Genomic DNA, 15,411 nt, shown 5'->3' on the forward strand with positions numbered 1-15,411 from the left:
TACTAACAGCTGTTCTTATAACCGCAGGATGCTATGTGCTGATTTAAGTGCTTTGACTTCATTAGACATAATGATGGAGGAAACCTATTATACACACATACATGCTGACAACAATATGTATTTTACTTTTGACAAAAGCCATTATTCGATTTAATAGTATGGCCTAATGGGTTCAGAATTCTGAAATCTCAGAACACCTCTCTTGAGCAGTCTAATGCAGAAGATATATATTTATTTACGGCCCTCTAGCTTTGTGTACGTATCAATAGGTTGATATATAGGAGTTGTGGATCATGTCCTTTGATAGTTCAAACTGGCACAGCTCTACTGCAGCCAGTGGTTCTACATTGATTACAACTATAATTGCAACAGAAGATACAGTTCCCTGTACCTTAAATTGCAACTTTGACAGCTGTTATCATACATCTGCTGCTTGTTTGAGAGATTACTTAAAGCTAGCCTAAACTGGCCTCACCGCTACTCCCTGCTAGGCATGCCAATGCTACTAACTTAAACAAGTATAATACATCACACCGAGCAGCTCTTGGCCTACAACAAGTGATTTACCATGTGGAAACAAAGATTCTGTTCACACCCCTACAAAACAGGCTGACTGTTGCTTGTGAATGCCAACTGTATGAAACAACATCTTAGAGTTAGGCTGTGGGGCTCCTGAATCTGATGGCAGACTAACTTCTACTTCGCTCTGTAGGAGCTAATGTCTGACACAATATTTCCTATATCAATACAAAGTTCCAATTCAGTCTCTCCCTGAATTGTATGATATTTTCCTGGAGAGATTAATATTGATATCTCTCCTAACTCTGAAACCAGAGTTATCTATGTTCTTAAGACATGATGTTTTACTCTATAAACCTGAACACAATTGATAAAAATTGGAGATGTTCCTATTTGCATTTACACAAAATTCAATAGATAATAAAAAGTTGTTTAACTACTAAAGGAGAATTTCTCTTCTTCAAGTATATTGCTTTTCTGACCAGAGATTCTGTCAAAGAACATTGGTTCTCCAATTGATGGTCATTTGGTGCTTCATGCAGTACATGAAATATATTATTCATTTAATGATACAACAGTTAGTTTAAAAATACAGGATTGACTGAGTCCTGCTGAGTGAAAAGCTGTCACGTTCATGTATTCTCAAAAATGACTTAGCAAAGAAAACTGCATATACTTATTCTGACTGTATGGATATATGAATTTGATTTTCTGGTGTGGTCTGCTGGCACTGCTAAGGGACAGAATTGTGGTCATCCCTATAAAGCACAGAAATTACTGAAAACTCAGAATTATTGCACATGGAATACTAGACAAGATATAAAAATTTCGATTTTCATTTAATCTCTTACTTGTCTTTTGAAAGCAGAAAAACAATGAAATTAAAGCAATGACAAAAAAAAAAATCACTGACCTATCCTAAAGACAGTTTACAAATCTCTGTTCTTTGAGTAAATAAGAAAGAGATCTAAACTGAGGTAATAAGAAGGAAGGTGAGGAACTGAAACAGAACACTGTTCCCTCTTCATCCTTGTTTCTAATAATCTTAATTTCCTTACCTTTTTTTACATGTTTTTTCCTGCCTGCTTCCCTTTTATCTCTTTTCTGCCTGTTTTTGTTCTATCTGCTTGGCCAAAAGGGAAAGGGAATAATTTCTAGGACCATTTTAGAAAGACTTCAGTAACTCTGGGTGAAAATTAATTTCATTATGATTTTCTTTTACTAATGACTTCATTAAAATCTTAAATATAACAGCATATTAAAAATTCTCAAATTCTGTTTTGTTGTTCCTTACCAAACTTTTAAACTGTTATTAAAGAAAGTAACATATGAGCTCTTAAACAAAATCCTTTATTTTTGATCAATCTTGAGATCTGTAATTAACAAAAAGAAATAATAATGATGCTTAGAAAGTTTCATCTGGGAGTACATTCCAACCCAGAGAGCTCTGCAGTTTATCTGGAAGCAAGAGATTTAAATGCAAGGTCCCTTTTTATTTTCTATATCATCAGTACTATGATTTTAGTGTATTAATAGTCTTTGCCACTTGTGAAGTAACTGGTCTCTAAAATCAATAAGCATGCTCAGCTGCTTGCCATTAAAATCAATCCGTACTACTGACTGACTGACGTCATATTCAACTGTAAATATCAAGTAAGCTGTCACCTGGTTGTGTTTTTTGTGTTTTACCTCTCAGAAGAAAGATTTCTTTGTCACTGAACTGTAGAAGTCTTCTTAATTACTTTTGGTGTTGCTCAGTGGAATCAGGATCTCTTTAGTGGCAAGAAATGACTGTCCACTGTCCTGAGAGAAAACTAAAGCCCAGTGTAAGATAAATGGTCTGTAATTACTGATGTTTTAAAAATTAATATCACTGAACAAAATATGTTATGAACAAAGACTAGAGAAATATATTTGTGTATTACTACATGTTGTTTAGATATTAACCAGTAAAATTAACTAATATGTCAGTGCTTCAGTTTTGAAAGTATGCAGGTCAGTTATGCCTAGATATGACTTATTTATACTGGGATTAAATTTGGAAAAATCTCATAAATACACTTTCATGATTGTCTAATTGCTGTGTATATGAGACAAATGAGACAAATTCTGCTTCGTTTATTTCATGATAAATGCAGAGAAATTAAAATTATTTCAGTGGAATTGATTTTCAACTCTAATGCCCAGAGGAGCTCTTCATTGCTTACATGAAGAAGAAAAGAACAAAGATATTAAAATTAGCATGTGCGACTTAATCCTCTCACTCTGACACAGGGAAATGCAAATTATACGTGAGATAAAACAGACGTATGAAAGCATGCTTTTCTTGAAGGCAGCAGAAAGTGATAGGGCTATTATTCTTGTTAGGGCCAGTGTAGTGAGTGGGATGATTGGAACTTCAGTCTGGTAAAACCTTGTGAAGGGAGAGGTGCCTGCTTAACCTTCCCCACTCTTGGGTTTCACCAGCCAGCTTTAGGATTTCTAACTGAAAGAGGGCTATGCAGGTTTCTTACTTTATCCTGACTTTAGGTAGTCCTTTGCCCCCAACATTCATTAAATGAGTTCCTCTACCGGACTGAATCGGTTGCAGTTCTCCAAACTGAAGTCACATGGCTTTGCACTCGTTCATTCTAAAACATGACTTGCTAAAGATATGCATTTCAGGTTTGAGGGTTTTTGCCAAGCATGGTTTTTAAGGACTGGACTTTATATTCTGGGTGGAGAGTTCTATATTATTCTTGTCATTTTTAGTTGCAGCAAACTTGGTATTTAAATAAGATGTCAGAGATAATTAAAGATGTAGTCTCCACAACAACAAAATTATAGTTAATCTATTATTTATTATCTCCATCTTAATGATATGAGAAGATCTCCAATAAATGAATTTGAATGGCATGTAATTGGATTTCATTTACACTTCAGGGTGGTGTTTGGATCTCCTTTAATGACTCTTTGACTGACACTTCTACATTTACATCTCCCCAAATGCCAAAGTACTTGACTAAATTTACAGTCTGAATGCAAAATCTGTATACCTTTCTCACTGTATACATCAGGCAGTCACCTCTACGACCAGCAGTAATGTCGTATCAAGTCACCTCTGAAATGAAGTATCATCCAGAAAGTGGCTCACTTATAGCTCCAAACTAAAGCTAAATTACATATCTGACTGAACCACTATTGGAATCTTAAGTCACCTGAATGTAAATGTTCAGCTGGAATCTGACTATAGAAAATCTAATAGAAATTGCCATGGGAAATTTTACTAACCTGTCATTTTTAGTCTCACCAGAGGAACTTAAATTTTTGATGAGCACAGCACCTTATTGCACTCTTCTGGAGGATTAATTCTGTACAGACTCCATGAAGAAAAGTTCAGAAAACCAAATCCTTGATAAACCTGCAAAAAAAGCTGAGTGGTGATGCTACTTGGGTTGTGAACTAGTTGGAAATTTGAATGAAAAGGACTTATAAGTGTTACTTAACTATACCATATATGTTGCTCCCACCTGACTGTTCATTTTGGAAACTTCTAAAATTATTCTGTCAATAAACAGAAATACACTCCAAATATTATACATTGCAAATGTAGTTTTATGGCAGCAAGTAGTAGATGATGGCTTCTAGTTTTCGTTGAAGTTCATAGAAAATAGATCCTGAGGTCATGGAAATTATTCAGGAGATTTTAGTCTGTTTGTTCATTGAGATGTCCTCACAAAGGCTGCAGAACCTTCCATATTTTAAGGACAATAATGCTCAATTTTAATTTTACCAGATATTTTTGATAGTGGAAGCATATTCCCAAGATATCCAACAAGGCTTCCCATTCTGCTTCACCTTGCGGTAGAAGGAAAAGCTAATCTTGACCTGCTCTTTGCCTTGCCCTTTCCCTTTACTCTGATTTTCCCATGAGGACTTATTCCAGTTAATTCAAATGAAACCAAAACAGAATTGTCTTTCTGAAACAGCACCGTGGTTTATTAGTGCCTTCAACTGGAGCTTTCCAGGTAATTCTATGGCAAATAGTAGTGCTTGCATGCAGAGATAGCTGTCTCTAGGGAAACTTTAGGTAGATAAGGCATATTCCTTGGATGTGTTTCTCTTCAGAGACTAGGGTACATGAAGAAATTCATTACTTGGGCTATTTGGTGGGTCATATTGATGACTTCATTTAAGTCAAATCACCCCATAGACTTTATAACAAATTCCATTTCAAATGTCATTTTAAAAATTATTTCTTGTTGAGCCATCTTTAAGTTAGGTTACCACTTGCCCAAAAAGCTCAGTTCAATACACTGCAATACAGTACACTGTATTAATTTCATCAACAGAGACTATCCTGCATGAAAAATGGGTGGTTTTTCCCTTAAAGCAGCACATCTAGAATCATGCCAAGCCTCTTCAGTCCTGAGTGAGTTTGCTTCCAACCTAACTTAACATGAAATAGAAATACAGTATTTTAATTTGCAAATGTTATTATTAAACACTCAGCATTAAAGAATACATGTATAAGATTTTAGGCCATATTATATTTTTGCATTTCACGTTTTTCACATTTTTAATTTTGTTTGATCCTGTTTATTATCTACATTGGAATTGCTTTGCTTTTTCAATCACAATAGATACTCTGTTTTATTGTGTAGTTTAATTTTCTCTGGTCTTGATGAATGGTTTAAAGTGCTCAGTTTTCATCCTGTTTTGTGGTTTGTTGGAATTTTATTTAGTTAGTTGGTTGGGGTTTTTTATTACTTTGTGCTTCTTCCTTAGTTGCTTTGACTCACAATTAATTAATTCATTTTATATTAATGAATTATTTTCTTTCTTTAGAGGACATCTGCTACAGAGGCATCACAACTCATATTAAGAGTGGACTGCCCATTGTAATTCAAAACAGTCTGCAGTCCTTAGTACAGTAATTCCTATCTCGACTAGAAATACTGGATCGGTAGGTATGCATAATTTAGTTTCCAAAATGGGAAAGAACGTTGTGCTCTTTCATTTTCATAGCTAGTAGAACAGTGGAAAGAATAAACTTGATTTTCAGCATTACAATACAAGGTTACTAATAAATTTATACCTTAATCATGGTACATTTCAAAAAAGAAAAAAAAAACAAAACCAAAACCAACCAAACAAACAAACAAAAAACAGAGTGAAAAAACTGGTTGTGCAAAAACTTGCTCTTCTTTCAATGAAAGGAATCCTTGAATGCAGTAGATGAGACCCTAACATGTATCAACTGTTATGCATATGATATAACAATCCTAGCTGAGAACAGTCTCAGACAGCAGCCAGGAGCCATTGATTATGAAAAGACTCTATGCTCAGGCAAATACAGAGTGGTATTGCTTGCAATAAGGATCAACAAACCAGAGGCTGTATCCAGATGAATAAAATTTAGTAGAGCCTATTGTTCAAAATCCTCACAATTATTTTAAGCAAAATGTGCACACATCTCATAATACTTATTTTAAACATGCTGTTGGCAATTTAACTAGGGCCCTGTATCTCTTCCATTGTATATAAAAAAAGACAATCATCATCCTTCTCTTGATTTTATGAACATCTGTGGTACTCTTCTGTCACCTCTTTTCCAAAATACAGATTCCTCATCTGCCTAGTTTCTCCCTACGTGAAAACATAACTCTCATCATGTTTGCTGCTCTTATATGCACTTGTTTCTAGTAGTAATGTATCCTTCTTGATATGGGGGACCAGAATTGCTCACACTGCTCAAGTGAAGTAGATGTTTAAATACTCTGAGATTTTGGGCTGTAGCCCATATGCACTTACTTATTGTATATCAAGACAGTGGAGTCAGAGTTTAATGATTTGCAGCAGTCTAAATTTATTAGCTTGAAGACAAAGGAGGATCTCATTGAAACCAAGAGCTATCAGGCTATGTCATGATGAATGTTATATTCAGTCAGTGCTTTTATATGTATTAAGTCTAGCATGTTGACTTGCATGTTTAAAGGTAAGTACAAAATAAGTGCTTTCTTGGACTGAGTCCCAGAAATCTGCCTCCTTGAAAGAGTCCACAGAGGTTCATCAACAAAAGTTCACTTCTAGTCCAGAGGCTGTCTATACTTTGCAGTGAAACTCCTCTTACTACATCCTTGAACTGGTGTATTCTGCTTTACCATTTGGAAACTATCCCAAAATATTTTTTCAGCAATTATTCAGATATTATTGCCTTAAATGCCTTGCCACTATTATCCCTTTTTATTAGAAACTCTACGTAGTTATAGCTGACATCTTACTTTCTCTCTTTCAAGTTACAAAACACTATTTTCCTTTGTTGTGCATTTAGTCCTTTAAATAACTATTTAAAAGATTTTCTGTTTTAATTTAATATTTAGCATTTTAAATTATTTTAATTCCCAGAGTCCCACACATACTTACGTTTACTTATCATCTTCCCTTCTGCATGGTGTACAATGTCCTTTTCCCTTTTATTGTTTCTTTGGGAACATTTTTTTAAATATCTGAAACCAAGATTTTTTCAATCTAATACTCAGGGTCAGAAATAGCACAAAAAAGTCCCCTGCTCTTGCAGGTTTTATAGCTCACCTGCATGATACAGTATAGAGTATTTCTCTCCACAGATCTAACTGACATACATTAGGAGAAAACAAGGGCTAAACTAAAGATGTTCTTTCTCATTACTACCAATACCTTTGAAACTACACAAGGAATAATGCACCTGGTAAATCTAAAGACTAATATAGTTTGCTCTTTCAATGAGATATAGTGAAGTAATAAATCAACTTTTTAGGGTTAGAAGCCTCTTGAGCTTTCTTTTTTTAATCAGACTATTGATTTTCTCCCAGCATTCATTGTCTAAAACTTGATCACTGCCACTTTTCACCTTCATACAATAGGACACACCACAAACTGAATAAAATATCTTGAATTTCACAGAACTCCAGGTAAATATAAAAATCTGCCAACATTGTTTGTCAGTGAAATATCACTGCTGTACAACCAGGAATACTGCAAAAACAGTAGGCTGTGTTGTAGTTTAATACTGCATCCTGTAAATACATTCATTAAGATGTTTAGTCACTTTGTGACTGGTATGCAAATGCTGTAAGGCATACTCTATCGAGGTGTGAGCTAGTAGTGATGAACAGAAGTGTCATGGCATGTTACGTGAAAGTTCTCATTTGTGCCATATTTCTCCTCTGGGAGTAAAAAAAAATCGTGAAAAGTAATAATAAAACCTTCTCTTTGCAGAGCAATGCAGATTTTGAGTCATGATTCAGGGATATCAGACAAAGTATTTTGAAAAATCATTACAGAATTTAGTCGCAAATTCAGTATGTTTAGATTAAAAACTATTGACCAGCAAATCTCTCTCTCTCTCTCTCTCTGTGCAATCATTACCCCCTAGTTTGGCACAGTTTTCTATCTTCCTTTGTTGACTCACATTTTTCTAACCTCCTGATATTCACCTGAATCATCTTGTATACTATCATAATAACAAAACTACTTCTTTCTTAAACAATGAGAATAAAGAAGACAACACTTTAGAAATGTTTTAAGCCCAGTAGTGAGCAGCTGGGTTTAATTTTTTTTTTATGACTGTCATTCAGTTCCAAAAACCCACAGGAAGAGCTGCTTTTAGTCTTTCTTTAAGATCAAACGATGTACCTCAAAATAGTTAGAATCAATTTCAACTAAATGAAAAAAAGAAAGAAAAAGATCACTTCAATAAAAAACTCTCAAGCTCTGCAACAACTCTAGAAAATCCTAATACGCCTTTCTATACCATATATTTTTTCTGCTAATTTTATTATCTTTCTTCATCTGCTTTACTTGGTGAAAAAGCAGTCATAAACAATTATATACTTTGAGTCAGAGGACAGCACTAGGGAGAAGAAAGAGATCTATTTGGCCCTGTGGAAGTCCAACACCAACACCAGCAGCAAATTTTCACTTGCAAAAATAGGAATCTCTTCCAGAACGGGGGAAAATCAAAGTCTGAGTCAAACAGAAGGAACACTTCTTGGAAAAATTTTAAAATATGTATGCAATCAGAGGGAATTCTAAGATTGAGTGGAAACACGTTATTCGTTTGCTGCTGCGGTTAGGATTAGACTGGTACAATCACTTGGTCTGAAAGCAAAAGGTATTAGTTAAGCGATTAAATTAGAGGAGTGGGACATTTTCTGGGGATTAATAACTGGCTGGGATGAGCCAATGACCAGCAATGCAATAAAAAGCACACCCATACAGTCATCAGTCCTGAAGAAAGTTCTTAAACTAGCGGTATTGTGTTGTTCTAAGCTGAAAACAAGGGGAAAAACTATTTTCCTGATAATACTTCCAATGGATCTTATAAAAAGAGTGAATTAAGATTTGTGATAACTCTGAGGGTCACAAAAATTTTAATTTAATGTTTCAGCTGAAGGAACAAACATGCTTAAGTGACAGGTAGGTTTTGGGATTTTATTTTCAGGAAGTCTGATCTTGTGTATGTAGATGAAGAACTCCTAAAGATGACATGGGGAGACCATGTGAGGACTGGCAGTACATCCCAAGACTTGCATTATTTTTTTTCTGTCTTTTTCAAAATTAAAGTTTCAGAATATGGAATTCAGTTCATTCAGGATCTTTCTTAATAAAATGCTGCTCTAGACATTAAGGGAAAAGTTACCTATATCACCTTGGAACATTTAGTCACTATATAACACCAAACAGTACAGATGTAAAATGAAAATGAGTTGAACGGATATCATGAGTTAAGATAAATCAAGTAACTACTGGCATGTTAGAACCATTGTAACCATAAAGTTTATATGGCAAAAAACCTTGGTAGAGAAAAACATATATTTATAGTTCTTTTGGTACATCAGTTGGACGCCTTTGTTATGAAGCAATGGAGAATCAGTACGTGGTAATGAGATTCCTAGAAGACAGAAAGTGCCAATTTACACAAGGAAAAGAGGGAGATGAAAGGGAGGTGTAGTCTATTGAAAAAAAAAATTCACATACATTAAAACAAAGAATATAGAAGGACTGTCAGCCTGCACTGATCAGCTTAGACAGATAGAAATTAATTATATTTTGTTTAAGAAGCTGCCTCTGCAGCCTTGGTCAATTTTAAAAAGCACATTAGAAGATTTTTCAAACGGGCTTTCCAATTACCTTGGATGGCAGGCAAAGTGCTTTGAAACAGAATTTGTTTTAAATTGGTAAATGCAACCAATTCTGACTGACAGTGCTTTCAAAATTCATAACATGGTGTTACTGGTCAATGTAATTCTAAGGGGTACACCAAAAGAAGCATTTTCTTTCAAATATCAGGAAGATGGGGATATCAGGGAAAAACTGCAAAACATTATTATTATTTAAGGCAGACAGAATGAAGAAGTAAGAAAGAGGAAAGGGCTTGCCCAAGAGGAAAACAACTTTGCTTGCGAAATTAAATATGAGCCCTTCCAAACAACAATATAGTGCACCTGGAAAATATACCACTTCTGACATTAGAAAATGTACCGTCCTGAGCTTTTTTATTGGACCTCATGGTATGTGTGACATCCAGAAATGTGTAAATCTTCTGTTAGAATTGCTAGGCAACAGACTCCTGCATTTGGGATGACTGTACAGGGAATGATAGCGTAATGCTTTCGTTCTTTTTGCATTGGTTGACCGGGCTGTCTTTTTTAACTTGTAGGAAAGCTATATAGGTGACCTTCTATAATGAAACAAAACATAATTTTACAAGGATTTTTGACTGAATTTAATTCTCAATAGGCTTATATTTTCTAATAAAGCTCCATATTTTATAAATTATATCAGAGTAATTGCACTGATTCCTTGAAGTTCATGGTATTCCCTTAGAGTGGTGTCAGCTGAAAAACTCAAAAAAATCCAGGAAATCATGAAGAGAAAAGTTATTGAATAAAGTTTTAAGAAAACTTATGCATAACAGAAGAACAGCTAGTAGCCTATTTTTTACATGACAGATTTTAATATATATATTTGTATTAAATACATATGGTGTGATTTGTTGCTAAAGTGTGTTGCTATCACTGCCGCCTCTTCCTGAGCAAAAAGGGCAACAGTATTTTGTAGGAGGAGGCTATTTATCATATTTATGTCATTTTAGATGCATATTCTGCAATGTCTAGCTGCTGGAATGAAATGTTGTAATTTAAGTTTTATCAGGTTATTTTTTAAGAAAACAAAAATTGAAACATAGGTCATATTACAGTACTGAGTGTATTTGACTCAATTCAGCCGTTGCCAATATGTTGCAACTTTTTCCACTTTGGTGGAAAATGGGCTGTCCACAGAAAGAACTTGCTAAGGGTCAAGGTGTTGTATTAAAATGTTCAATACTGGTGTCATAACCTATATGAGATCTTAACTGCTTTATTAGGCAAAAGGAAGCACCTTTCCAACTGGCACTTAACACCAATTTTTCTTCACTGATTATAAGTATGCAATTACTAAATAATTGAAGGCAAGAGCACATTAAAATAAAAAAAAAAAAATAAGGAAGAGACTGAGAAAATAACTGCTTCAGAACTGACCTTTGCTATTCCTCAATGATGCATTTTGGTGATCCTTTGATAAATGAGTTCAACAGCACATTGAAAGAATGTTCATACTTCCATTCCCTGAAGAAATACTATCTACCAAACAGATCATATCCTTCTTTTTAATTGGGTTGTAAAGAAAATAGTGTCTATGCTGATACTGCTAGTTTTCCTTTAATCTTCCATACAATGATACACAATCACTAGTCATTCAAGGAGACATTACTACAGGAAAAAAATAGCAACAACTCCTCTAACTTAATTTTCAGAAATCACAAGTAAATTTCCAAGCTTTGGAGATTCATAGAATTTTGTAAAAGCAATGTAACGGTTTTAGATAAAGCTGTACTATGAATACATTCTTTAAAAATTCTCAGAAGATTGAAGTTTTAGGTAACATGCACAATATTTAGTCAACTAGATATTTGTCCATTATCCCTTGGACTAACTAACTCTTTTGTATTTTCTAGTGTAAGCAATATAACTTGTGTACTCCTCCTCTCTTGCAGATATGCCTATAGCCAGCAGTTCCTCACAGTTTCCTCTCACACACGCTTTCAGTGGTGCACTATTTTGTGTTTTGCTTGCCCTTGCTGTCAGCTTCCTATACCTGTCATACATTGCACTTTCTGACTTTATCCTTATATTCCCTTTCACACTGCAACTTTAAATAGAGTAGTCTCAATTCCCCTCAATATTTTTCTTCTGGATCATTCTTCCCTGTGCATTTCTTAGTGCTTTCATTCCTCCACTTTCCTTGCCCTTACACTTTGCTCCTCAGTTTCAAAGCTGTGAGTGGCCATAATGGCTGACCATTACCCAGCTTCTATCCTGATGGAAATAATATTAAGAAACTCACAGCTCCTATCTCCCAAGCTACAAGAAAATTGGTCATTAATACTGTAATACATTAATGTGCGTTCTGTGGGCAACTTCATTACAGTCTGTTTACATCAACCTCTTCATGTGTGATTCTCATGAAGAAGGAAGTAGTAAAGTTCCCTTATTTCACTTACTGAAATACTCAAATTTGAATTAAGATGTTCACTGAAATTTAATTTGGAAACATGGTACTCTATTTCCTCACAAAAAATAGACAGGTTTATCAGGCCTTATTTCACCCTTTATAATTCCAGGCAAATGCAATCCTTATTTACCATGTCTTTGCCGTGTCTTACAATGCCTTGCAAAGATGACTATAGTTGTATGACCAGCACTGAGTTATGTTGACGAACTTCATATTATATGGTCAAAAACATACAGAGGGACACACATCTAAACCATTCATTAAATCTTTAAGTATCAGAAAATTTAGATTTCTGTATTGACCCAGCCTTGTCCAAGACAATCTCTAGATTCTTCTACCATGAGATGAAACAAGTCACTTCACTTGTTGGTTTTGTAACTTTTTTTCAAGGTGGCAACAAATATCATGTGAGAACTGAAACCAGTAAGAGTTGCTTGATCTCTGTTTTTTCCACAGTACTCCAAGAGTTAGCACAAAAATAACAAGTCCTGTCTTCTCCAAACAACAGCTAACAAATATTTTAATTAGAGGTTTCAAATTTGACAAAGACAATACAATGAGTGTTTAGAAAACTGGATGCAGTTTGCAATGTAGTGCATCTGGACCTGAGAAAAAAACTCAAGACTAATTAACAGGGAAGCAGTTCAGACCTATATGCAGTCGTCTTCGAAGTTATCAAAGGAAGTCAGAAACAATGTATCACAGTGAATGGAAATATAATAAATATTGATTTTTTTTTGTGAAATCTAGCTACATTTTTTCTAAATAATAATAAAAAAATCATTACAGAATTTTGCCTTACAAAAATGTGAAAACACAGAAATGTTTCTGGAAATAAAGCTGAACATTCATTAAAAGAGTAATTCACGATACTAATTACAAGTTCAGAGCTCACAAAATAAGGCACTTTGTGACAAGAAAACCAGATTTAGATTTTTCATCTTTCCACATTCAGACATAGCCATTTTACATTTACACAGCCAATTAAGGGGAATTTTTGGATCTAGAGATTAGCAATCAGGTTCATATTCTCATGTCTTTACCAGAAGAACATAGACATATTCCTCTAAACTTGCCTGTTTCATTACGCTTTGCAAGCACAAGATGTGTGATTATTCTGATAAAAACTGAAATTAGCATTTCCCTTTGTCCTGTTCTCATTTCAGCTAGTACTTACTTGTTCTTGCTGAAAGCTAGCATAGCCTAATTAGTAAAGCACTGTAGAAAAAGAGACAAGTTTCTCACTCCAGACCCATCACTGACCAGAATCTTGCTCAATTATTTCATTTGTCTTATCATCTTTAACTGTGCAAGATGACAAACTGCGTATTTGTACTGCATTAAAGTACAAGATCAGAGATCATTAAAAATTCTATCTACCTACCATATTCGAAACAACCATGTTGTCCTGTAGCTTGTATAATTGTCTAACACATGCAACTTGCAGACTTATTTAGGAAGAAAAAGTCATCGGAGTCAGGTATCTCTTTACTACAGTCCTCTCATTTACAGAAATATCTGCAAAGTTTCTCTTAACAGTGTAAGAAGCAGCAGTAACTTATTTCCTTTCTTACAGTTTCTAAAAGTGAGGCCTAATATTTCATTTATGCATTTATAGGTACTCCAGAATGAAACCTCCCAGCTGATGCAGCTTAGCTCCTGATTCCTTAGACATTTAGAAAGAGGCTCCTGTTGTCTCCCTATCTTACTCCATAAAGTTTTGCTTCTGTTGTAGGTGCCCCATGCCTTGAAACAATCACGGTCAGGTTGGACCAGGCTCTTAGTAACCTGATCTAGTTGAAGATGTCCCTGCTCATTGCAGGGGGTTGGACTAGAGACGTTTAAAGGTCCCTTCCAACCCAAACCATTCTATGATAAACAAACATAGTTGCTTTATCATATTTTTTTTTAATGTGGTTGACAGACAGCTAACACTGTTTTCAGCTTCCACGAGGTCTGTCATGTCTTTTAGATCAAAGACATGTTTCATGCCCACTTTTAAAACTGTCACTCACAACTACAACAATCTTCATTCTCAATATTGCTAAAATACACAAAACATTTTACTAAGATACAAACTCCCAACACATTGCTATAGTCAGAAAAACTAACGTAACCTAGGATAGTGTACATAATGAAACGATGAACAGGAGTAACAGCACACTTCTCTGTGTTTGGATGCTGTTCCAGTGGCTACTGAAAATTGAAGCCATTTCTGAAGCCCAGAATCCAGTCTGGGGAAAGGCTATGAGAATGCTTAAATTATTTTTGAAAGTGACTTACAAATAAAGATTCAGTGAAGTCAGTCGAATTAGTTTATCAAAATAAATGGTTAAAGTGTGACTTGACCATTTTTTATCTATAAAAAAAAATCTACAAGGGAAGTAAAAATTTAACATGAGCTCACATAAACATGGTAAACAAGTATAATAATATTCAACATGTCAAATTTAATCTTAAATTCTAGCTTATAGTAAATCATGTCTAACCAGACTAGTTACCCACGGGAATTGTTTGTCAAGTACATAAGTGGACTCCTCATCACAGTAAATATTTTAGCCATGGTAGGGTGTTTCTCTATATATTTAATCCTAATTTATGCAGCAATTAATTCAGGAAGGTCCTAAGTCCCATATTATGTAGGGGGACAAATCAGATGATCTTAATATCTCTCTCTGGCTTTCAGAATACATTATCTAATTAACAGTTATTCTGAAGCTGCGAAGAGTCTAAACACTTGTTTCCCTTAAGAGCAGTTATACTAATTTCCCTTTTGAGTGCACATTTGGTTTTCCAAGTAGTTTTCATTACAAACATAGATATCTAAAGTGTGCACTAGGATATCTGTCTTTACACTAGGAAATCATTAGATAGAGGTTGTGCAAGCCTAAGCAAAGCAATTATTTGCTTCTTTTACAACAGAAATAAAGACAACAGCAATTGGAGTAGCTGCTAGGTGTTTTTCAGAAAAAGCCAAAGAAGTTAGACGAATGAAACAATAAATAACATCCTCTGATTGAAACATTTCTTCTGCCACTATTTCAAGACGTGTTTCACCTCTCCTAGTTATTAATCTTATAATCTGCTTAGTTTTCACAGAATTAATTATTGTCTTGGTAGCTTTATCCTTAAAAAAAAAAAAAAAGTCATATATAACAGTCACAAGTAATTGAATTTCCTTTTATTTCTACTCTGATCATTTTAATGAATTAATTTGGTCTCAATTGACTTCAACAGATTTTTCTGGTTGTGGGGCAACCTCCTACATGTGAATTGTTTCCTATTCCCCCACCCTCTTTTTTTTTTTTTTTTTTT

This window comes from Athene cunicularia (genome assembly GCF_003259725.1).
Source record: "Athene cunicularia isolate RWA chromosome 5 unlocalized genomic scaffold, athCun1 chr5_part1, whole genome shotgun sequence".
NCBI lineage: Eukaryota > Metazoa > Chordata > Aves > Strigiformes > Strigidae > Athene > Athene cunicularia.